Source organism: Boleophthalmus pectinirostris, unplaced genomic scaffold (assembly GCF_026225935.1).
Source record: "Boleophthalmus pectinirostris isolate CB_2022bp ecotype Guang Dong unplaced genomic scaffold, ASM2622593v1 HiC_scaffold_9, whole genome shotgun sequence".
Taxonomy (NCBI): Eukaryota; Metazoa; Chordata; class Actinopteri; order Gobiiformes; family Gobiidae; genus Boleophthalmus; species Boleophthalmus pectinirostris.
The window spans coordinates 20,343,120-20,365,959 of NW_026571541.1; the positions used below are offsets into that span (position 1 = coordinate 20,343,120).

General features: G+C 38.5%; 1 protein-coding gene across 1 annotated transcript in view; it reads left to right on the forward strand.

Moving 5' to 3' along the window:
- Nucleotides 1–1,305: 1,305 nt before the first annotated feature.
- The window catches only part of tenm4 (teneurin transmembrane protein 4), a 113,531-nt gene continuing 91,996 nt past the window's right edge, over nucleotides 1,306–22,840 (forward strand). The window contains exon 1 of the mRNA XM_020928547.2: nucleotides 1,306–1,317. The gene's annotated coding sequence lies outside the window, so the exon portion shown is untranslated. The remainder of the gene's footprint in view (nucleotides 1,318–22,840) is intronic.

Below are 22,840 nucleotides of genomic sequence, written 5' to 3' on the forward strand. Positions count from 1 at the left end.
GCAATAGACTCAGGATCAGAACCAGGCCAAACAAAAGTCCCTCACATGGAACAAGGCAGATGGTGATTTCTTTCTAACCTATTAAACTCTGGTGTCAGAGGTTTGGCAAAGGTTGAGCTCAGTGTTACCATAAAATAGGAACAGAATTGTTCAATTGAGTACCAAGCCATTGAAGCTAAAGTCACTTATTTATTTGGAACTACCTATACTGTGTTACAACACATGGTGCCTACCTTAGAATTACAGGCTGCTTGTCTATATCATTTACATATTTTCACATTTCATACCTGAAATTGAGGTTAGGCTATTTTTGGGTTTGTAGAGAAAAACATAAGAGGTAGTACAAAGATAACTCAACAGGTCAGTCACAATTGTTGCACCAAGTAGGAGTGTTTATAGTCTTTAACATTATAAACCGTTTTGTTGTCTTGTCGTCCAAATGCACTATAGGTCCTGAATGTGGGACAACTAGCCTACCATTTTCTCTAAAAGCCTATTTCTGTCAGTATGAATATAAGTTAGAAGGAAGTGGTCTAAATTAAACATTTGCCACTAGTTTGTACTTCTTAGTCCTTGAGCGCAATAGATTGAAAGAATAAAAAGATGTATAGACAACTTATTGTTTATAACATTTTTACAATTAGGCAAATTATTTATAACTTAACCAGCCGTTAATTTGGTTGAAAATAAATTTCCGTTCACGTGGTGCGCAATTGGCGCGTTAACATGTTAATGAGCGTAAATGCAGACTTTTTAGAAGCCTCGTAGTACAATGCCATCATAGGCCGTCTAAACCAAAGGGGGCGACCACGAACAGGCAGCCGCGCCGTATAGTCATCTGTGCTCCAAGCTCGTAATAGTAAACGGTGAGGGAGTCCGCAGCTCGGCTTGTCATTCCCCAGCAGCAGAAGCAGCAGATACGGAGGCTGGCGTGTCACCTTATCTGTCTCCCACTATCGCTGTGTCCAGGGACTATTTCACAAATTTCTCCCACCGGATCCTTCCCGAGACGTTCAATTAGGTGTTTGTGAGTTAATGGGCATCTTGGACGACTGGCTCCTAATCCATGTGTGTGTGCTTTAGAGATTGTGAGCGGCAGAGGCAGCAGCAGCAAGAAGCAGCACCTAGGAGCACAAGTAGGAGGCGGAGGATTTTGCCGTACCGTGTCGTGCACAGTGGAAATACGCTCCTACTACTATCAAACAGTGAAGAGCGAAAGACAAGGTAGAGGCACGAGGGCTTTTTTGGAGCACCCCTCTCTGTATTGATGAATTGTCAACGGGACAGGCCTGCAACATCGCACGTATCTCCAGCATGGTAAGGTTCATCTAAGTGTGATTTTGCTCGGGTTGCAGAAAAACAAGGCAAGCGTGATGCAGCGGGGAGAGCTAAACGCAGGGAATCCGCGAGCAGAAGCAGCGCCTTTGCACGGGATTTTAAACATTAGCGACGCTTGTTTGTGATGTCTTCACCGACACCGTCCTACTCTCAGCGCATTATTGTCACATAGGTGGAGAGATTAACGCCGCTTTGAGAGCCGTGCACCGAGGAAGCCAAACCTACCCACCTCGGTATAGCTATTAACAGCGTAAAGCTCTTATCGCGGCTCTGGGTAAATTCGATTTCTATTAGGGCTTATAACCATAAGTCCATAGCCGCCTGTAGTGTGCGACTGGATGAGAAATGGGAAGGGCTGCGACGCGTCCCAATATCACATCTCATAAATAACGCACACGCACGACGCTGAATTTGTAGGTAGGTTAAAGTGCTCTGCTGAAGGAGGCTGTGGACCTGGGCATACACGGGTGGATGCGGATACAGTGGAACAGAATCTGCTGTTGGTTGATAGTTCGGATGAAATTAGATGTAACCTGTTCTTGATAACGACAGGAATGGTAGATTGGCATAGAGAGGACTTCAAGAAGTTTGGAGAATTTACTGCCTTACGTGTGCCAATGATAGACCCTGAAAAACGAAAATAAAAGTTTCAGCACATTGCACTTGCGAAGTGAAAAGTAGCTTAACCTGTCACAGTAATATGACAAATTATTGCTGAAACCTATAGTATCAATACTAGTCATACTAGTTATGTCACATTTTAATATTCTTCTGTGAATAAGGGCAGATCACACCTGTCGAATGAAGCTATTTCAATTGACAAACCTCATTTGAATTTGCTGCAGTTGAAAAAAACGGTTAAGACCCGAGGACTATGAGTAGGACCCCTGGGAGTCATTGTTGGGGCCCAACACACAGCTTATTCTGACTCTGCCCTCTGATTGGGCGATCTGAAAAACAGATCTGAATACTGTGCTAAAGCAAACGACTAGTTAGTAGTGGACTTTAAGTAGGATAGTAATATAGTAATATAGTAATATTAGGGCTCAGTTAGCCTACTATAAACCATGTTTATAAACAGTTAAGCTATATAACTATAGCACTAGTTTTATCTGCACCGTAGCACTTGTAGGATTTGTTTCATTTTGATTTTACATATATAAAAGTTATGTATGAGAAGTAGAATGAAATATAACCTGTAGCTATAACCTTTAACTGAATTTCTTGTTGTTCACTTGAGAAGTCATGTATGACACTTCTTGTGGCTTATAATTAAAACTGAAACTATATTCTGTTATGGACAAGCTTTCAATTTACTGACCGTAAACCGATTTGCCTTTTTGTGCATCAGAGCCACAAGTGGCATTATTGTCTATGGTGGGGTGGGTGACCTCTTTTATTAGGGGTTAAATCCTAGAGAATCCAGGGGCCCTCCAGCCTACACACCCAGGGTTTGGGGAAGGCATCAAAATGAGAAGTCTGGACTTGTTAGGTTCCTCAGAGGTTAACCTTTGTTGAGCCTGGCTGCATTCTCCCTGTTGTCTTTGTCGTGATGATGAGAATCCGCCTGAGCGCTATTCTAACGCATGATAAGAGGCAAAACAACTCGCCCTTTGTGGTCACACATGAAAAATCTGTCCAGCGTTTTTATGTCTTTGTTGCAGCTTAATTCTGAACTGATGTGACGGTGAGGAGAGAAAGACTTAAAAGTTGTCATGGACCTTGTTTTGGTGTGTAAATGATTGTTGTATTTGAACTAGTGCTGGAGTATGAGGGCACAATGACAAACAATCAAAAGAATGCATTCCCCAAAGACTATCCTCAGGGATGTGTGTTTTTCAAGTAATTGTTTAGAGATCTGTGCTGTCATCAATAGGAAGACTAGTTGAAAATTGTGTATAATACAGGATTTGTGCATTCTGACTGAGCTAGAACATGTAGCATACCTTATTTATGCAATGTTGATCAAACTTGAATGGGGCTTATGAATAAATATGCAGTTGGGAATGTTACGTAATGTCACTGCAATATTCAGCATGCATGTGACTGTGGAGCTGTTTCACCATTGAGAAAAAAATCATTTTAACAGTTTCCTCTTACAAGTTAGAACCAAGCTGAAGTTTATATTTTTTGCTTCAGTAAAGTGCACTATTTGTAATACCCAATTATTTTATATAAATGAGGTAGATGATATTGATGGACTACTCTACATTTGAAATAGTGCTTGAAATAGGTGCTGAAACTGCAGAAATTGCAACCACACACATCATTACAGCAAAGACAGTAATGATGCTCCTGCAAGTATAATGAGTTCCAGAGTGTTGTTATTATTAAACATTTAGAGCTAATTTCAAACTGACAGTCCAACTTTTTACTTTGGAAGTCTGCGGTGGTCTATTGCAATTTAACAGTTTTATACAATTAGCAGAAAAAAAACACTGAATCGGAAAACACAAAAATTAAGGTAAATTCTTCTGAGCTTTTTCAAAAAGAACAGAAATGTCTAAATTGACTGCTTTTGTAAGTAATATTGGTTATAAGAAAGAGGAGAAAGTATCAGCTATCACTCATTTGGGTAATGAAAATTCATAAGCTTTGTAATTTTCAGAAAATGTTCACTACTCTTATTAAGCTATTGAACATTCAGATCACTCAGATCAAATTAGATGAAATATGTCTTAAAAGACTGAAAATGTTCAAGTATTGTATTTGATCAGACAGGAAGTATTGGATAATGCAATTTACCCATTAAAGCCTTCACCATCATTTTCACTAAGGTAGTTAGGTTTAATTTGCCAAAGAATTTGAAATTATACACCTATTTGGCCCACTGAACATCCAAATGTCCCAGACTAAGCAGCGTAGTGAGTTCATGGTTAGTGGTGTGCACTTGAATGGCTGGACATGGGATAATGTTTCTTCTGGCGAGCACACAGACAGACTGCTCTTTGTGTCCCATGTTTCAGAGTGTGCTGCATGTAGCAATTTTAAAGATGACTCTTAATGCTGCAGAGGCTAATGACAATCCACAGGTGTGGGGCTCATTATCCTGACATACTTCACTTTGATATACGATTTTCTGCACAGTGCCATAGAAAAAATATTTTCTACCCATTTTGTTATTCAAATGTAATTGCAAATGATTTATCTTTATATTTTGGTCACAGAAATTTTCTCCAAATTGGGTCAATGTCTAACAAAAGCTGAAGTAGCATTGATGGCTATGTTGCATATTCTAAATTAATAATGCATGCACTATATTGCACTTTTGATTTTTGTGGTTGGCATTCAAAAACATACAGTATTACATTTTTTTGTTGCAAAATATATTTATTGGCAAACAGAGAAAATCAACTATGACAATTACTCACAGAATCCGATTTGTGGATGTTGTTTGTGCAAGCTCAAATGTACATTGATCTAACTGAACAAGTCCCACTCAAACACATTTGCCAAGTAAGTATAAAGTTTACTTTGGGATTTTGCCAGTAATGTGTCTGCCAAACATCACAATAGTTTACCACCTTAAAGGACATTTCAGTATATATGAGACACTTGGACAGTTGTAATGAGGCAAAATAGCAGGTCTTCCTTGGTTATATTTGCTCACAGAATATTGCACAGTGCATTATCCAGACTGATGGCGTTTTAGGAATGGTTGTGTGTGAGTGGAGGGCTTGAGCCTGGCCACTTTTAAACATGATTCGGCTCAGTAATGGGATCTGAAGCCATCTCCAGAGGGTCATTAGATCTGATGGTTGCCTTGCCCGGTTGTTAACAGCCAAATAATATGAGGCCATTTTACAGAACCAGGTGCACTTAGTGGTGCAAACACTGTATCCCATATCCTTTTCAATGATGAGACTACCAGCTAAGCACATCCTGGGTCATTAGGATGTCAAAGTACTTTCAATAATGTGACTTTTTTGGTCTAATCATACAAACCATTGAAATCCAAACAAAATCTTCATCATTTTCATTCACATAAAGTTACTAAAGTTAGGTTCAAGTATCAGACAAATCTGAAATTGCTGTGAATGGCGTGTGCAAATATTACTTATTCTGAAGGTTTTTTTTGTTTTTTTTTTGCAGCATTTCTTACTTGAAATTATGTATTTGATATTCTTATGCATATCTTCAAAACGAGATGGTGTAATCCTTTATTCTTCCTGGACCAGAAGTGTTCCAATTTACATCACATCTTCAAAACAACATTCAGTTCACAACAAAGGCTTAACAAAAACAAAAGAGATATGATTTGATTTACGAATTAGATTCTCAACAGTTCATTCAGTAAAATTTTATACACACCCACTTTTAACTAATACAGAAATTAGGGGTCTAAAAACATATTTTCAATATGTATTTTAAAGATGTTTAGCTGTTTTCAGATACTGATACAAATTGTGATCATTCAACTTGCAATTACAATTTGATTGCAGTCTATCTTGCTACCCTATCCATTACCCTAAAATGTTAATAAATATGTAATTGTCAAACATTCTCTGTTATCTGACTCGTTGCATCTTCAAAATAGTTTCTTAAATGACTGTTGCAGACTTACAGAAAGAGGCTTCACCCCACTGCCAGGTCAGTGCGTTTTATACCACTGAGAGAAATGCGCTGCAGCAAATTGCCACTACTGTTGTTGTTGTTGTGCATGCTGCAAACTATGGCGGATACACAGCAGAAAAACAGCTTGTAATTTGATGACTCAATTCGAGCCCTTGTTGAAAGTGAAAAGTGAAGATAGGGAAGATGTCTCCTACAGCACCTTCAGGTCACATAAGGAGGGCCACTGGCTGACACACATCACATGCCTCGCAGCTATCAGACTAACAAAGTGGCTTCTTACAGTGTATTTTCTGCATCGTTTGAATTGTCCCATCAGAACAATGTCCCTGGTGACATTTCATCATGACCAGGATAATCTTATGCAAGACAGTGAAACGACGAGTTAATTTGCAGGTAATTGAGCCCTGGTGATTTACAGTCGGAAAGAGCAACATTTACAGTGAGGGCTGCACTCAGACTACATGTGATAGTAGTACTTTAGTATTAGGTTAGATAAGATAAGCATTTTCTAAATGACTGTGCAAGCTTTTTAAAACAAGGACTTTAGAACTGTGCCAGACAGAACCATTGCCAAAGTTTATACAGCAGATATGTTTGTTTCTAGGCCTATTGTTTCAGAGTGATTCATGAAATAATATGAATCACTATCTCTGAAAAACATTTTTGTGTGTGTGTGTCTTTCAGAGCATAATTTATTCTGGGATAATATAAAAAATGTGTGTGGCTGTGGAATAACAATGAACACCATAGCCCGAACCTGCCCATTGCCATACTAATTATTGGATTACCTCATAATGTTTGAACTGGGAAATAGATTTAAAAGCTGCCTTATGTGATTTAATGGGTGGATAAACATGATGAGTAATAATCGATGTGATCATGAATAGAAAAAGACTGCTTAGAAAGTTGTCTTTCTTTAGGAATTACTTCGGGATAGTTTGAAACAAGCCATTTGTCGGGTTTAACTACTGAGCGCTTGACTTACGTGCTAAATTCCCTTCAGATCTAGGTTTAAATTGTATTTGTGAGTGTTTGCTGTGATGTTCTCTTTTACGAATACAAAATAGGGCTAAGGAGTAAAATGTTTAAATGCTTACTGAACCATTTCTTTGTGTTTTTGATTTTTTTTTATATATACATTTTTACACATGCAGTTTGTACTCAGTTTTGGTGACTAAACACTGTTTTACAATGCTCTCAAAAACCTAAAAGTGCATATTTGCTGACAAAGAAACTATGACAGGATTTACAGGAATAATTCATGATTTGAAAAGGGAATATAAAAAACTGTTCAAGGACAAGGACAAATTTTCAAACTGAATGATTCACACAAGGACAATAATGCTTTAGATCTCATGTGAGTCTGCAGAACATGTCAAAGCAATGAGTTGCCCAGCTTAGAGTTGTGTTTAAGGACCCTAAGTTATTGTATGTATTAGGTAAGATTTAATTAGCCATTACCACATGTGTTAATATATTATGTGATGGTGACCACAAAAAAGGCCATTTAGTATTTTGTCTTTATTAATGTACAGACCAATTTACAACAATACAGACTTCTGGAGTTGTTCACATGCTGGTCTGATACATCTAAAACAAAGGTTCATAATATTTAAAATTTTTAAACTCAACTTTTTTCAGTCATTTATTTAACTTTCTTTCATGTTTTTAGAAATCCACCTCAGCTTCACACAGCCGAGGAAGCGATTGAATCAAAAGAGCTTTTCTCTTCTTTTTCAGGCCAGTAGAAAGTGGCATATTTCTGAAAGCTTGCTCGGCACACACCTGCACATGGAGGTTCCAGGAGCACGGGGGAGCTGAAAGGAGGTTGTCAATATATTTTGCGAGTGTTAGGCAGCAAAGCCGAGTGATAGGTCTCCAGGGGCCTGGCCTTAAGACTTTTTATTTTTTATTTTTTCTATAAATATTAATAAAGCCCAGTAGCCTGCCTGGAAGGAAGCTAACAGTTTGCTCTTGTCACAAACTGGGCATCAGCGTGACAAGCCGTGAATAGAGTGATGCGACGACAAAGAGGCAGCACAGTGACATTTAGTGACAGGCCTCATTTTTCAAATATGAATGTCATCACGGCGAGAGGAAGCTGAGGGCTGACCTCTCCCATTCAGCAGCCACTCCAGCAAACAATACCTTTGATCCATGTATAAATAAACATGAAATATCTCTACAGTGCTCTGAAGTGGGTTAAGAATAAATCGCTGTCATTACTACATTGGGATTATAATGAGAGAACCTCATTATCATTGTACGTATATGACATTGTGGTGTCATTTTCAGAGATAGTTTTGAGAAAGATGTCTTTACCAGTTGTCGTATAAAAAGCACCATACAATACTTGGTTAACTTTGATTTTAAGCCATTTTAAACCATCTGGGTCAACATAATGTCCCATGGGAATGTTGGAAGTCATGGTAACAACAATAGGCGCTAAATTCCTCAGCGTGTTGTGACCTTACAAACTGACACCTTTAAAGATAAGATTTGAGATAGAGGTGTCTCAGATGACCCCAGTGACGCCTCTCCAGAAGGCGTTTTGGGATTGTCTCGCTGCAAGAAGGTACCAGCCCCCGACCTGACACCTGGGTGGTATTTTGGAATCAGAAGAGTATTGATCCTTGGAGGAATTTTCTGGAGAGAGGGAAGACTGAATAGTTTTTCTTTGACTTTTGGGACTGAAACATGGTCCTTGATAAAGTAGTAATAAAAATGTATGTACAGTGTAGGTCAGTGTAACAGACATTGCTTTTGTGGAAATTCTGAATCTTAGAAGTATCCATAGCTTCTACATGAAGAATATATAATCTGATGGCTGCTTATTACTTTGGCCCTCAAGCCTAAACGGGCATTTAGATAAACGTGAACAGAGCTATTGTGTGGAAAATTATGATAACTGTATTATTTTACACTGACTGTAATAGCCTGATTCTCTCATAGACTCACTTTATTAAACAAAGTGTACCCTTATTTGTGCCCTATTTGTGTATTCCTTTTCAGGCAGGTACTTCATTTAGCATGTTTTAATTTTTTCTGTGTATTAAATGTTTCGATTATGATACATTGACTACAGCCATGCCAATTATTGTCATCTGTCTAACATTGTAAGTAACCGTATGTGATGTTAAGTTCAAAATATTTTTTAAACTATTTCTTTGTAACTGTGCTGCTATGGCAACTGTTACAACCATAAAAAAAATAGCTAGTAGACTTAAAGGTGTAACTTTTCTGGAGAAGGGTCTACCGCCTGCTTGTCTCCATGGACATGATATCGGTTTGCCTGGAAAGTACCAGTATGGCATTAAATGTGTGCATCTTAAATTTACTCAATGGGTTTTTGTTGATCAAAAAACATGCATTCTTACTGTTTGTGGTCTCGCCTCTCCACGAATCTTACATGTAACTTGGAACTTTGGCGTCACTTGCTTTTTCCATATAGATGAATAAGTGTAATGCCATTCTGTGGAGCATTCCAGGCAACATCTGGATGAAGAGAAGCAGGTGATGGACCTTCCAACAGAAAAGTTACACAGCGCACCTTTAAGTCTGCGTTTTTCATGTGCTCTTAAAAAAGTAAATTGGTTAATATTTCTTGTAATATTTAGAGGCCAGAGATCAGATTTGTGACGGACTCTCACCAGCTCAAATTATGGTACAACAGTATTCCCCCAATTTCCCTGTTCGCTGCGTTTCTCACCGTTGAGGAGATAATTTGTGTGAGGCTAGGTGTAAAATTGAGCAGCTTTGATGTTAAGCGCTTTATTTAAGATCCAAGATGAGAACGTTAATTAGTTGACAAAAATCTTTTAGCTTTAGGGTTTTTTATCCTCTAATCCCACTGGCCTTGGATCAGGTACCTCCGAAGGTAAGATATCCTAATTTAAAAGAAAATTATCAAAGGTATATCCAAAATATCACATAACGTACCTTTCCTTTTTCAGTAGATGTGAGATTTTAAACTGGCATACATTAAGACGTTAAACAGAGATGAATTACCATTTATTTTAAAATATTACTATTCTTTATCAGTGTTTTGCTGCAGTTTAGATAAGGTACTTTTACAACTTTCAGGAACTTGTTTTTGCAGTATAAAAAGTTTATTTTGTGGTCAACGAAACTTTTTACTGTGTTTTGTCTGTACCCATAAGTTTTGTTTGTTTTTAATGGCTGTTGTTGTTCACACTTGCTGCTTTTATCACTTTGCTAAAGCAGGAGAAAGCATGACCACAGCGCATAAACAGCAGTGAAACTCCCAAAAAACACCTTTTTTTTTTTTTTTTACAATGTGCTTGTACAGTCTGGTCGCTCTGTGTTTTTGCTTTGACCTGCTGCAGATGTCCAACATTAACCAAGGTTTATACCAGTTTCCCTGTCTCAAAACAGCAAACAGCTTGTTACTGTTACCATTATTGTTATCTGATGTTTAAAGGGCCCATATTACGTTATTTTCTGATCTGTTGTAATGTTGTTTCCTCATCAGAAACATTCACATGTTTAAATCCCAAAACCTGCATATTTAGGCTGACTTCTTCTCGCAAACAGAAAACACTCTGTTCCAACTTGTGATTTCATGTGGTAATACAGGAAGTGATCTAGTGGGTTTTTGAACTCAATACACCTTCACTATAATCATTTGGATGATTTCAGCCCTAGAATTGTCAATCTTTACAGAGCAAAAGTAAAAGGTAAAACTGTTAAATTTTTAATTACCACTACTTGACATCACATGGTGGAACAAAGCATTTTGAACTTTGGAGATGTAATCTAATCATAAAAGGTGTACATAATAGTTCAAGTACATGATAACAGTTACACTTATGCACAGTAAAGTGTTACATACGTTACAGTCATTTCAAAGGCTTATAGTCAGATGTACTTTTTGTAGTTTAAATTCAAAGGCGGGTTACATGCAGCTATAAGCTAACAAAGGGCCATCAGATCCCTATGGTGTTGACAGGCTTTGGTTGGCAATACCATTCGGGCCCTAGTTCAATGGAGCTGGCCAGCTTGTGCATCTGTGTGCTGGACCCCCGCAGTGTAAATATAGTGCACATAGAAGACAGAAAGGTCACATCAATGGGAAACATTATGCAGTCAATCCCCTTTTCAAAGTGGAGTGAGGAACTTTGGTGGTAGCCCAAACTAACCGTTATAATTACAGCTAGAAAATAAATTGTTTGAGAATTTTCTGTGAGTTATGTTGAGTAAGTATTCAGTCTGGAATTTTATACTTTTATAATCATATAGATTTCTGAAATTTGATTTAGCAATTATTAGACATGTATTTTGTCATGTTTTCCCCATAACATCAACTTTAAGCCTGCCCAAGATCTTTAACCTCCGTATGAAAATGTATTGATGTGATCTGTTTTAATATTAAGTCATAAGCCCCTTTGGTCCTATCCTTGCACAATCTGTTATATGAAGCATAATCTGGATTTCAACATTTGAAGCAAAAAAAACTTTCTCTGTTAAAGCTATTTCACAAAGCTCCCATTTTATTTTCATTCCTTTCTTTGATTTTCTACTCTATTTAAATGAACGATCCCAATCTCCTTCTATTCAGACTGTGAGGTGAGGTGAGAGAGCGAGGTCCCAGGATTGTCATACTGTGAAATTGTCGAGAGCATAAAGACTGTCATTTGGCCTTTAACTCCAAACTTGCCTATGTAGTTTTCTGTGAAATTGGTGGCATTCAAACATGATTATCTGGCTTTCCAATAGTGTGCAAAATAAGTGATGGATTAGAATAAGGATCCAGTGTGTTTTGCATTTTACTTGTGTCCAAATACTTACACTTGTTCACAGCTCTAATTTCAAGACAAAGACAGGAATTGGAATCCTTGCTCTGCTGAATTATTACATGAGGTGTGGCTTTCATCTCGTTCATGTTGTTTCCAAGCAACATGCACTGTCATATTTCTGTCCTTTTCTCATTTAGAGCCATCACACTTCAGTGAGCTACAGCTGCGCACACCCGTTAACGCTGTCAGGCTTTGGTGATTAGGCCTAAGGCTTGGACACAGTTTGTGAATGTTATTCTTGATAAACAAGTAATAGTTTGTAAAAGCCTGTGTGTGTGTTGGTTCTGTCCTGGTGTGCTGCTTGTCCAGCTGATGCATGGAGCCAGTGGATGTTTACATTTAAAGGTGCACTGTGTAACTTTTTTGGTGGAAGGTCATCTGCTTGTTTTCATGGAAATTTCAGAAATGTCCCATAGCATGGCATTAAACATCTATCTCTACCTGGTGATGCTATACCAGGCCAAGTTACAGGTCAGCTCTGCGGATAAGTGACCTCGCTCTCAATAAGAATGCATATTTTTCAAGACATTAAAATCCACCATAACTGAATAAACTCAGGTAATGTAAGTTTAATGCAATATTGTGAAACATTTCCATCAAAGCAATAACTTCTCCCTTGGATGCAAGCAGGTGATGGACCCTCACAGAGTTACACAGGGCACTTTTAACATCATAGCATAAGTAAACCCATATGAATTAAAAAAACAACAACACACACACACACTTTTTTCCTTCAGTGGTACCATGTCTTACAAAACTGTGCTTTCCTGGTAAAAAATAATTTAACTATTTTGTAAACCAGTCTTATTTTTCCCAGGATTAGTAATTGCAGTGATCTGATTACTTGCGTAAACCTTGTTAGATTTGTTCTAATTCCATTCTAAAATTATTTGAAAAGTATAAACAGTGTTTTGAATGTTTGATAAATTAAATGACCTTTGGGGCTAAAACATGAATAAGCTATGTAGAGCTGGCAGAGGGAATTATTGAAGACAGAAACCTTTCGATAGCTTTGTGCATAGCCGTGTGACCTTTTATACAATAATGCAATATTCTCGGATCAGAGAGCATATACTTAATTTTATAACCAGCCTGCATTCCTCGGATATCCCTCTTGTCGCTTGAAGTTTTTGGCTGCCGCTTGATATGTAGTACATGTGCTGTGTTGAATAAGTAATGGGACTGCCACAGCATGCATGCATTAACTGTACTTCATCAGAGATGCTCAGTGCACTTCAAACCCACGGACCGTCCCAAGTGCCCTTATAGCCTTTTCCCCTTCACAGGATTGGCTTTAAAGCGGCACAAAGTGTTTTTATGTAAATACATTCGACCATTGAGTCTAAATCATGGAGGACTGATGCAGAATGGGAGCGGACACTGCCCAGATAACGGGCCATTACTGAAAGCCTGCACAGCAGAAGTCAAGTAGAAATGGCTCAGTGACACAGGCAGGCAAACAGTATTGTTATATTCTTATAAACATGTCTTGTTTTGTAACCATTTAAGCCTGTGATTTAGTTACGATTTTGTTTGTCTTGTTTTTGTTAGTTTGCTTGATACTATAGGTGTTAGGGAATTAAAACAAATGTAACAATGCCATCTTGAGTGCTCTTTGTTTCAGTTCCAAGCCTAGAAAAATTTAAAGGGTTGTTTCTGGAAGGGCAGCTTGTGCCAAACAAACTTCACAGTACTTCTTAAATAGACATTAAATGCTGTTGTTGCATTTGATTTTACATAATATTTATTGTCTTTGCGTGATGCTACAATGTTTGAATGTTTGCTGCTTTTTAGTTTGTTGAGTTTTTATACCACTGGGAGAGAGGATTAGCTGCTATGGCCATTTTTTGTGGATATCATTTCGAAGATAAAGTGTGTCAGTCATTTTATCATTTTCTGGTGACATGATATTGATATAATGAATAGTCTGATTTCAATTTCAGTACCTGCCAGCTTTGAGATTTTTCACTTTAAATGTAAAACAGACACCTAATGTTATAATTTGGTAGCAGTGAGCTGTCAGTGTATCATGTTATTTAAATGTGTGGCTTCATTTTGGAGGCTATAAATTTTCCCCTTTGCGGTATGAATGGAGACAGGTGCACATATGTATTGTAATGTTTAATTTCACGCTGAATCGATTAAATCATCGACAGAATCCCGTGTACCTGCTCCTCTCTAACGCCGTAACCCAGGGTCAGTGTATTCCAACTGACAAATAGGACTTAGGCTGTCAGAAACAATAAAACCATACGCTGCTTAGACATGTGCATTCATGATGGAGCCATGTTCACTGTGATGAACACTCGCTATGCCCAAGACTGGAATAATCAAATGTGAAAATTGAAAAAGTGAGAATGAAAGCATGACTGAACACAAGGTGGTGATGTGCTGCAAATGTGATGGCCCTCTCTTTTTTTTTTATTTGTTCTGTGTGGAGCTATACAAATCCACTTTCTCTCTGTTGTAAGGGTAGCTGTATTGGATGTGATGTTTTTGTTTGTGTGTGAATGGGCACAACACTGAAGGAGCTTATATGATTGCTATCATGACAATGGGGGCTGCTGTTGTGCTGAGTGAGAAGAATATCACAGGGAGGAAAAGTGCTGGCTATAACACACAGCTTGACCCATAGCAGGGATTATTTATCGCTGTCAGCTGGAGGGCCCATAACTCTGCTTTTACTGATTTATTTTTTATTGGTAATGTCACTCCAAGGTCTGCACAGATCACACAGGTATCTATTGTGGTGGCTTTATGGAGTGCCAATGGTATTAAAGTAGTTTTAAATAGGGGTGAGCGATATTGACAAATAGTATCTATACATTTTTTGCATTATGTTGATCACAATATTCAGATTCATGTTTTAACAATGTATCAGGAATGTGCTTATATGTGCCTGTAAATGTCTTGGTTGAGAATCAAGTATTGCATAGAACATGAATGGACCATTAAATTATATCATTATTATTCTTACTTGAGAGATTTCAGTAGATATTCCTGCTCATTTTATTTTTACTCAGCTCTTCTTGCTGTGATATTTTAGTGTTTCATTTATAGACAATATTAAAATTTTGCTGATATTCAGAACAACAATTGAAATATAATATATAATATATAATTTCTTCTATATGTTGCCCACCCCTAGTTTAAACCATATATAAGAGTAAGCAAACATTAAAAGTCAACAAATAGCTTCCCAAAATAGTTCTCCCAACATTGCCTTGGAACAAATAAAGCTGGTTCACCGGAGTCTCACTCGTCAGAGAGAGTTGAACAGAGCTGTTGAAAGGAAGCCAAACTATGTAGCTGTAACAAGTAGTAGCAAAACACATTGTTGTTTTCAATTCAGGATTTTTTATGTATACCTTCTTGACACACATTTTACTACTAAATGAAATGTATATTCTGTATACCTGTGTTTATCCCCACAGGGTTTTTTATTGAAGTGGTGACATATTTGGACTACATGCCAAATTTTCTTTTGTGTCTGAGTTCTTGACTGGGCTCATACTTTTGCACAATTATTTTTTAAATGTTATTTATTTTTATTGGATCGCCTATGAATGAAAATAATTTATCTATGATTGATGATATCTATGATTTATCTAAGACATTGATGCTAAGCTCATGTCTGTAGTTGGACAATAACCAAAAATACTGTCTCAGTTCTCAGTGGTGGCATTAGCTCTTGGACACACATTTTATCTTAACACATCGCCCGCACTTCTCTTCTGCATGAATGCACTAGATTTGCCAGACACAATAGCTTATCAGACACAAAAAGATGAACAATTATAGATATAGAGGTGGATTGTTTCTGGGAAACAGGCACAATCATTCTGCTTGAACTCACTGTGAGACAGCCACAGAAAAGGAAGCAGGATGTAAACTCCAGGATTCAAAGCTGTGTGAAACGTCCAACGTGGATTTGAAGGAAACCCCCACTTGTTAAACACAGGACTGGTGTTAACATGCTTTGTTCCTGTGCCGGGCCTCACCCCCCAGCCTGCATACAGACCCCTCCTGAGTTGGGCTCAACCTGCAGAGGCAGCAGCAGGAGCTGGCCCTGATTTCACTTCAGTGGAGGAGTGAGGCCCAAGGGACACTCAGGTTACAAGCAACGAATCCTGCAGTATTAGCAGGGCACAGTGAAATAACAGCCTACCATCTGGAACCTATGCTAACGCCATCCTAGCCTTGCAGCGTTCAATCACACTGACCTCAATTAAGTGTTATTTGTTCAGTATTTTTATTCTCTGTTTTCAAGGCCTCCAGATCTTTGTATCCTGGGCAGCATGGTTTCATGGATGGGCAGATCCACAGTTTAGATTTTCCAGTGGGGGCCTCTACTCTTCATAAGCCTCACATTAAGTTGAAGCGAGTTCTGCTCATGAGAGGTTTCCGAGGAGAGCACCTTAAGTGCAGGGGATAAAGCTGCTCTTTGTGCTGCACAGACGCTGCCTGGAATGTCGGGTTAAGAGTGTTTTTTGGTGAAGCTTCATGCTCATGACTCTATGTGGTCCTTTCTGACCCCTCTTCAACAGAACACAATCAGAACACTCAGGCAGGTCTTGTTTCGTTGGAGATTCTCAGCATTTGAGTCTATAAGAAACATCATTATGATATAATGGTGTTTCATCAAATAATGTAACAATATTTTGACATGTTAAATGACTAGCATGGTGTGTTTGTCAGTGAGTGCTATATTTTTTATGAAATGATTAATCTGCACTAATCACTAATTACTTTGTAAACTGGTGTCACAGGTAACATTTAGGAAAATAAATCTTACATCACGATATTATTCATCACCTAATTTAATATTAATGTTGTCATGCTATTTTTGAGTATTGCAAGGAGTAACTTATGGCAATGGTCGTGACTTTTTTCTCATTACTGTCATTTTATGCCTGCAAGTGTAATTATAGTCGGCGCAATCTTGTCTGACACATAGAGCTATGCGTCATATTAGTAATCGTGGAATGAATATTCAAGTATTAATACCAATTCAGTCTGGTTGAGCAAGAGAGATGAATGTCAAGATGCACTTGATGCAGTGAGCACAATACACGCTTCCTCTCACTATTGGTAGACCTTTGAGTATGTACATGTCCATGTTATAATGCTGTAGGTGTGTTTTTGTAGTTAATAACATTGTCCATCTCATACCGTTAGGTAATATTGGCTAAGCCTGCAAGAAATGAGGTATCCACTCTTATCTGTATTTACTTTAGAGGTGAATGAGCAGTGCTGGTGGAAATTGCCTGGTGCTGTGTGCCACTCCTGACACAGTGTTACAAAGATACAGGCGGCACAACTGGCATTTTGAGTCCTCCACTAAATATCCCCTGCTATCAGTGACAGGCATCAACATGAGGGCGAGCTTTAATGGCTGCACAGGAACATCTCTGAGGATTTCCCACACGAGTGACACTGGCAGCGCTGCAGGTGGCTTCTGAGCACTTCACAAGGCCCTGTTTGCATAGGCTTTTTGTGTGAAGCATGTCAGAACTATACTTGCTCTGAGCTACTGTAGAGGAGTGGTATGGTGGCTCCAGATACTTTGTCAGCACAGGTAACACACATTTCACTCTCTACTCCCCAGTCAATGGACAGAGGCTTCTGAGAGATTTTTTAGAGGGAATGTAGACTATAACCTAGTCTGAAGTATGTATTGACCCTATAATGGGTCTACCTTTTTATTTTAAAAAGTAGTTTAATTAAAAAAAAAAAAAAAACGAAAAATTACTTTTAATTCTTGTAATGTGAAAGAGTGTGTATACTAACAAGCTGTTGCAGTTAGAAAGCAGTTTAGCCATGTGCCCATTTGGTTAATAGATCCATTAGGCAGTGGCGTGAATGCAGTGCGGCTGCTGTGTGTAGTGTAGGATGACGTGTTAATTCAAGGTAATTTATTACCTTGGTATCCCTGGGCCTGCAGCTCCTGACAGAGCTTGTCTCCAAGGGCCGGTCCTCAGCCTGGCTTCATGGGCACGGAGAGAGAGACTCCTGCATCACTCACCCTGATGCAAGCATGATGTAAAAGACTTGGGTGCAGCAAAACAAGAGTGCGGCTGCTCACAGTGGCATGATTTCAGACTGGCAGCCTTTGAAGGCAGTGGGCTAAAAGCACACCTGTGGAGCAGGGGAGAGGGTAATCACATTCCCCTCAGTGTTATGGGCACTTGCTGCCTCTCATATGGTTTTTATTTATGGAAGTATCCTTTTCTGTCTAGAGTCAAGTCCTGATTAGATCATGGATGCTGATTGTGGCCTTGAGCTGCAGTGATCAATCCTAATTTTCTTGCTGAATTAAATTTAGATTTAGGGGGGAAGCAGTGCCCATGCCCTGACAGATGAAAGGGCATTTCCCCTGCATGCATCACCAATCCAGATGACATAGCAGCTACAGCTATGTGATGTATTTCATTGTAGTTACATGTTACACTGCTTTTTCACAGCATAATAAAAGCTGCATTAAGGACTAGAGAATAGAGAATAAGCTGAAAAAGAATTTGCAGCCGGCTTGTGTGTGAGGCTTTTTGCGAGCCTCAGCACTGTCTAATGTTCAGCCACTGGGATGAGAGACTGCAGACCTCTGGTGCTTTAAAGGCAGAGGAAAAGGATTGTGCAGGTCAAGGCTGCACTGCCAAGTCTGCCGCCAGCCATTTCATGTTTTAATCAGTTCATGGCAAATCAGCACATATACGACTCTCAGTGCCCAAGGAGGCCCTTTGAGGTTTCCAGTTTGCACGGTGCCCTGGTGAAGATGGCAAATACATGTTATTGCTTATCTTGTACAGAGGCTATATTTAAACATGCTGCTGTTTTGCTCTGCTCTTTGGTCTGGGAAACAAACCGAGAGTAGGCCACTGCAGCAGCCACGCCTTCCAGACAGAGCATCTCTAACACGGAGCTGTCGTCAAGTCAGTGATGAAGCTCCACAGTGATTAGCCCCACCCAGAGGCTGCCGAGACCCAGATGTGGGAGGTGAGTGCCTGTCACAGCACAGCCGAGCCGATGACTCAGTCAGGTTTTTGGAATATGCGACTATTACCATGCGCAAACCATGCTGTATACGGCAGATTTTTTTCTGCTCATATTGAACTGTTGTACTGCCTCCAGCAACACTGGCCTGTTCCCATCTTCCACTATTACGTGTTCCTATCGTCCACTAACATGCTTGTTTACTGGCTCACTTAACATTTTATTACTGTTGTTTCTAAACTTAAATACAAATTCTATGATAATTTTTCCCAATAGTTATCAACAGTTTTTTGTTGTATTCTTTGGAGTGAACTACAAATGAAAGTGTACTTTCTCATTGGAAAGGACAGAGCTGTGATCTTAGTGGTGCACTTCCTTACTATCAGTAGATTTATCACAGAGAAGTCTGTGGACCCCCATAGAGAGAGATCAGTAATTGGTATCCTGCAGTACTTGGGCTGTATCTCAGACTGTTTGAGGAAGCTCACTTGGAATTGGACTTTTAAAAGAGGAAGGGGCTTTACCAGGACCGTCTCCTGAAATCCTCTTACCCAGAAAGACACAACTGTGTACACATACCAATGGATAGATAGATGGATGAATACCAGTATGTTGTAAACACTGATGCCTAGGATTCTGATTAACACCATATGTATAGTAAAGACTGAGCCATATTTATTTTATCTGTTTAATTTGTTGATTGCAATTCTTAACAGGTGGCAAGCCTTGCGTTGAAAAGTGTAATCAAAGGTTTCCTTGCAGTGTTGCCAAATAGCCATAGACCTGCTCTGTAGCTGCCAGAAAGCTAACAGCGTCACCTGAAATGTGTTGGATATTTTTCCATTAGGAGTGGGGCCAAGCCACTTAGAGACTTTTCCCAGCTGTTCCCAGAGCAGAGGTTAACCCATAATGTGGACTAAAAAGCCAAATGTTCCCTGCTTAATCAATGTTCCTGCACTTAATGATTTTTGCAAACTGTTAAACTGGTGGAGAATAATATTGTCAGTTGAGATATTTCTGATTCATTCTTGTTTGCTAGTTTGCTAGTGTATGGTAAAAGTGTTACAAAAACAAGTAAAGTCAGTTAGAATTGAGCTTACAAAACCAATTGACAATATGAGCACTGAAAAATGATGCACTGATGAGGATTTTTATTTAGCATAATTTAACAATGCCTTTTTTTCATGTGTTGTGAATGTTCTTTGCGCCATTTTAGGTGATTATTTGTAACCAGGCTTCTAATCATTGTGTAAATGCTATAATTTGACCAATTGTGTGCACTTTATAGGATGCGTCCTTTCTGTGAAAATGTAGTCAGGGTTTTCTTGAGAAAAACCTCTGATCAATTAACATTTGTTTGACTTTTAGAAACCTGCCCTCACATTTACACAGTTAACAGGTCAATTAACTGAGAAAAGCTATTTCTGATTCTGCCATAGAGGGTCAGGCTAGCTGAAAGAGAGGCATTTCCTTGGGGAACTTGTATGTGTTTCCATACAATACCCATTAGTAACATTAAGTTGGACAGTAGCAAGTTTACATTAAGTTGATTATTGCGTAGGTAGCAGCATTTAGGCTGGTTTCACCTGAGGCCACACATAAATCAAACTGAAGTCCAGCCTTTGACTGATAATGAGAGTTAATGGTGGACTAATGAGGGACAGGTCACCTCTTGGAGTGACCCCAGCTCTCCACTGCAGCCACAGCCAGTTCCTATAAACCAATTCCACGCTAGTTTGTTGTTTCTGTTGGCAGGAACCGTCCAATCCATATCACTGCTCCTCTATTTGTCACTTTGAACCCCACACAAGTTTAGTTTACATTTCTGTGGCAACATAAAGTGTTTGACGGATTTTCTGTGTGTTTTGCCTCTCTATTGATAACAGATAAGACAAGAGAATGCCGACATTTTGCTTTGACATATATGCGTTTACATTTTGCAGTATTATCCCAAGGTCGGGAGCATACATCAGCCCCAGAGATGAATAAATAGGCTTCTTCTTTGTTATTTATCATTTTGGTTTAAAAGCATTACGCCACCGCCTGCTCCGTCTGTCAGCTCCAAACCCTGAATGACTGTGTGTGATTAGTCTCAGGGAGAGTACTGCAGAAAATCGTCCCAAGTTACTAATGTTTACGTCTTGGCTTTTGCACATTCTGTTTCAAGCTTTAGCTAGGCTTGTTTTTGATCCAGCGAGAAGCCGATAGCAGTGATGCCCCCCCACCAACTCTGGGCCACCTCCCCTCAGTACCAACTTCAATTCAAGATCTGTTTGGCGAGCTATTCAACCACCCGAGTTTTTTCCCCGTCTTTTGAAAACACACCTTGCTGTTGAACGAAGGGCATTTCTATAGAATTGAAGCCTGAGAAAGATTTTCAGAATGGAAATAAGTGGTGCCTTTAAAGGGCTTTTTGAGCCTACAATAGTCCTGATAGACGATGTTCTTGATTATTTTCTCCTTTTATATAGCACAACGGGTCAGTGTGTCTGTAGTAAACTACAATCTACATGACATTAATGATTATCCTGAAATGCTGTATTCTTTTTAATTTTCCTGGAATGAAGTGTTGTCATTGTGCCAGTCCTAAACCCAAATCAATACAGAATTGAGTGTGAGCCCTCAAATTTGGTGATCTCAAAAAAGAACTTCCTTTTCCTTTTTTTTATTTTAACAATTTAGCATATTTAATATTTATGGAGAATTGTGCAGAAAGTATTAATTAGTGACCATTATGACAGTATATTTTCTGCTTTAATGCTGCTTTTACCCACGAACTATAACGCTCATTAAGTTGAGTTGTAATTTGTTAAAATGTCATCACCAATCATTGAAATAGTATGTTTCAATCTAAGAAATCAGTAGCCATTAACTAATTTCACAGTTAAGTAATTTATAATCACCTTGGGGATTTGACAAAGATTATGCGTGTTAGCCTTTACTTGTTGGCTTTGTGTAGAAATCATGTTAAAAACCATTGAGTTAATTATTATGAAAAACATCTATGTGCTCAGTGAGGACTAGATTTATATGCAACAGCATGAATAGCCATTCTCAGCACCCCACTAATTGTTTGATGGATAGTACAGAGCATTTGCATTTATATTGTACCCCATACGCCTCCCACCTATTTAGATCCCATATTTAACTAACTCCTGACACTAGAGCAATGGTCACAGCCGTTTGTTCTTTTAAAACCGAAGTTGTAGTGTGGTTAGCTGCTAGTTATATTGCTAGTTAGCGTGCTTTATACTGTTACAATGGGTTATTGCATTAGTAGTGAAAGGTTAGGTTTCTACATTACCGGGGCCAGTGAGCATGATAGGTCAGAATTAATGACCTACAAAGAAGAAATGATAGTGTCTAAAAGCTGGTTGATATGCCTGGTCACACTTAACGTCACACTTTACAAGTGTCAGAATAAATTTATCTGTTGATATCAACCCCAATATCAGCTCCAACTGTTACAGACACCCCTGCTGATAATTAATTGGTAAATATGTAAACTACATGAATTTCTTGTCAAATATTAGTTTAAAACTGGGGATTGTGCTTTTTCCTCCTCCTAAAACAACCTCATAGTTTCTTTATTCTTGTAATGAGGAAATGTATTTTTTATATAGTATATTGTAAGTGGTACTTTATGACAAAATCAGACCACTGCATGCTGCCTGCAGTAATAAAGTATTTTATTTATCGCAATGATGCCAAAGGGTTTATGGGAGCTAAGAATGAGTAAAATGGATAAAATAGCTACTTCCTCCTTTTGCAAATAGGAAACTGGTAAATGTAGGGAATGGAATGTTGGAGGTTGTTGAAACAACATATTGTAATATGTTACTGAAGTTCATTTTTTTGTGAATATTAATAGAATAGAAATAATTTATGTGAAGTTAATTAAAAATATATACCAGGCCTTTTCTATTAGAGTCAAGGCTCATTAACAGCACGGATCAATGTCAAAATTATTTTGTGCTTTTATTAAAACGTCAGCAACATCAGAAAATGAATTTGAATGAATTTATACTTCCATAATAGCTTTTTTGTTGCTGATTTTCAACTATCACACACATTTATTTTTCCACAAGACAAGAACAGAACTGTCAAGTTTTACATATTTT